The following is a 3,630-nucleotide window of genomic DNA, read 5'->3' as shown; positions in this document are numbered from 1 at the left end:
TGAGTCAACAGTTCATTTGGGTTAAAGAACTTACCAGACCCCAGCACCTCTGGCTCTGGCTTCAGAGCTCCTCAGGGCCACCTTGATGCTGGGACCAGCTTGGACTTCCTAGGTGTGAGTGCCTCTGCCCAAGCCACCTCTGATGCCACAAACACAGGACTGAGGAGAGGAGGGCAGGGCACCCCACCCCATGACTGTTCTCACCCATTTGTTTGTTTGTTTATTCACTTAATTGGCAGCCTTTTCTCGGATGTCAGCTGTGAGCTGGATGTTCTGCTGAGCCTCGGGAACGAGACCAGATCCTTCCCTCACGCAGCTCGGCCTTCAGTCAGAATTGACATCAACAGGCACACAAGCCACAGCGATGGAACAGGTGCCAGCGATACAGGAAATGAATGACAGGGAGCACCGGGGAGCACACAGAGTCAGTGGATAGTGACACCAGGCGAGACCTGGGCAATGACAGAGCCCCACGAGATGCAGGTGAGAAGCCACAGCAGGAGGAAGAGCCCACGGGCTGTGCCTGGAAACAGCCAGAGGCGGCGCTGTTGGTATGAAGCGAGTGATGGCAGGGCCACCAAGACCCCTGCAGGGCGAGGACACAGCTTTGGATAAAAGCGAGTGTGATGAGGACACGCTGGAGGGTTTCAGCAGGGGAGTGAAATGATCTGGTTCATACTTTTAAAAGCATCCATTGCCCAGTTCCACTGTGCACAGCAGGTGTTGCCAAGCAGCCTTTCCACCATGCTGGTGTTTTGTCCACCAAGTCTTCCGGTAGGAGCGGCCGCCATGTTGCTTCCCAGCTGCTCTCTGGGGTTCCCAGTTGGGGAGCCGGCCAGCCTAGAACTTGCTCCCAGGACCCCAGAGAGCCCAGGAACGGGCTGTGAAATGGCCAGCCATCCTGGAGGCTGTGCTGGACTCTGCCTCATCAGTGTGTATATCACTGTATAAGAGACTCTTTGTTGTCCACTAGATTCCCAAAGAGGTCCCTGAGCCATACCACAGCTCCTGGAGCTCTCTGTGGGAGGGAAATCTGTGTAGGAGAAAAAGCTCCACTCAAAAAGGAATACCAGTATTAAGTTCAAATAAGATGCTTAAGGAAATCACATAGATTTTGGAATTGAATGCTAGGTAGTCAACAAATACTTGTTAAATGAATGAATGAATGAGAAATTATCTAGTTCCCCATTCCCCACACAGTTCATGGTTGAGAAAATCACAGCCCAGGAAGGTTACATGTTTTGTCCAAAGTCACACATTTAGAACATGCAATGCAGAATCTCAAACCAGGTTCCTTCAACTCCAGGAAGTGGACTTTCTGCCTAAAAACACATGAAATAGCAAACATCTTAAGGAAACCTTTGCAATAAGTATAAATATCTTGCTGGGATAGTAGAATACAATAATAATGACAGATAGTGTGATGTCACTATGTGCTACACAATCACTTCATCTTCTCAACAACTTTACCAGGTAGGTAATCTCACCATCATTTTACAATGAGGCCGCTGAGGCATATAGTGGTTAAGTAACATATCCAAAGTCACAAAGCCAGAAAGTGGCAGCAGCTGTATTCAAACTCAGGATCAATATGGTGAGCGTTACACAACTTCTCTTGCTACTTGAGTGTTCTACCTTATAACCTCCTACCAGAAACCTAACTATATCAGTCACTTGCCCATCACTGGGACAAAATAGCCAACACCCACAATTTAAAAGAGGAGAAATTTATTTATCAGTTACAGTGGGTTCAGTCCATGGCTCCAAAGTAAAAAAGGCATAGCAGAGGGAAGCTGGTAAAACCATGGCAGTCAGGAACTGGAGAAGTGAGGTGCTGGGAACATGAGCACACTCTTCCAGCTCACAACCCCAGTGACCACTTCTAATCAGGCCCCACCTCTGATCCAGCCATGAACTCATCACTGGAGGTACCCACTGATGAGTTCAGTGCCCCGTGATCCAGTAACCTTCCACACACATGAGATTTGGGGGAACAGTCTAGATCTAAACCATAATACTAGGCATGCCTCAGACAGAGGAAGAACCTGCCCAGAAGCTGGATAGATTTTCAGAGATCAAAATCACAGTAGCCAGGACATGAAAGCCCCCCAAAAAGAGAGCAGAGCTATATCTTGATGGAGAACACTATAAAGCAGCTCTAAGCAGGACTTACATTAACCAATTGGATTTCCATGTTTACTTGGGAGTCGCTGGACCCTCCTGAGACCTGTAATGGTGGGTGAAGCCATGAGGCCTCAAAGGACAAGACAAGGTCGCAGCGGAGGACGTTTGGCTCCAACCCCTATTAACTAGAGGAGACTGTAGCTGCAGGCATCTCACTCGGCAGTGAAGGCCTTTCTGGAGATAGCATAGGTCTCCTAAATTCACATAAGTATTACTTGGAGAATTCGTAATGGATTTCCCAAGTCCTGCCCGGATTTCGGCCTTTTCTTCAGCATCCCCCTCCTTTATCTGAAAACCTGATAAATACCGGGCTGCTCAGGGAAGTCATGGTGTCAACCCAGAGAACCTCAAAGTCTGTAATAAGGTTGAACCCTCTTGGAGCCCTGAAATCATTTCAATTGTCTCATTTATTTAAGCCTTTGCTGTCCACTCATTTGGGAGATTGTGGGCCTGATCATCCCACAGTAACTAAGGGTTATTAACCCAATAATATCTGACTTATGAAATGGGAGCCATTCACCTAAAAGCACAAAAGCAAGAGGGAACTAAAGTTAAAGTAAAAAGAGAAAAAGTATTAGGTCAACTAAAATACAAAACTACTGGGGGTTGAACCCAGGCCTTTGCACCAAGCTACATCCCCAAACCGATTTTAATTTTTACTTTGAGACAGGGTCTAAGTCACTGAGCTGCCCAGGATAAGATGGAAATTGCAATCTTCCTGACTCAGCCTCCCAGAGTGCTGTGATAATAATCTGTGGCCACAAAGAATTTTACAAGTTAAAGATGATGTTTATTGCCTGTGAAATTTTTACGATATTTCCTTGTCATTACATTATGAGATTATTTCAAAATGAGCCATTCAAGTTTACTAGCACTTAAAACACTGTCTAAAGTGGGAAAACAGTTTAAAGCTGCTGATATTTTTATATAATGATGTTTTTTCCTTATTTTCCTGATGAGGGTAGCATCTTTTATCCACAGGCCCTGAGTCTTTCCCTGGAATGGTCTCAGGGTCTCTCAAAGACCTCCACAGCTCTGGCAGAGAAGGCAAAGTCGCAGACTTCACACCTGGGGTGGGTGGGTGGATTTTTTATTCTTCCCAGGTTCTGATGAACGGGAGTTACGCTGTGCTCTTTTAGGAAGCAGCATCTTCCCACAACTTTGAACCTGGTTTTGACACACGATCGCTCCGAGGTTTGTGATTATGGTGTCCAACCTCGATGTCTACGCTGTTTACATTGTTGTTGAGCGGCATGATGAAAGCCTTTGCAAGGCATTAGTTACCCTCAACCGTGGCGCTTTCCCAGGTCATAGGTGTGAGTATATATTAGAAAACAAAGTGTATAATTGGAAGCTTGACAAGAGGCCAGGTAGGAAAACATGTGCAAAAGAGGTTTGGTAACTAAACAAACCCAACTTTCTCAGGTATGAGAAAACCCTAGCTCC

This window comes from Chinchilla lanigera, unplaced genomic scaffold, assembly GCF_000276665.1.
Source record: "Chinchilla lanigera isolate Chin_1 unplaced genomic scaffold, ChiLan1.0 scaffold00004, whole genome shotgun sequence".
Taxonomy (NCBI): domain Eukaryota; kingdom Metazoa; phylum Chordata; class Mammalia; order Rodentia; family Chinchillidae; genus Chinchilla; species Chinchilla lanigera.
Note: the sequence above shows the minus strand (reverse complement) of the source record.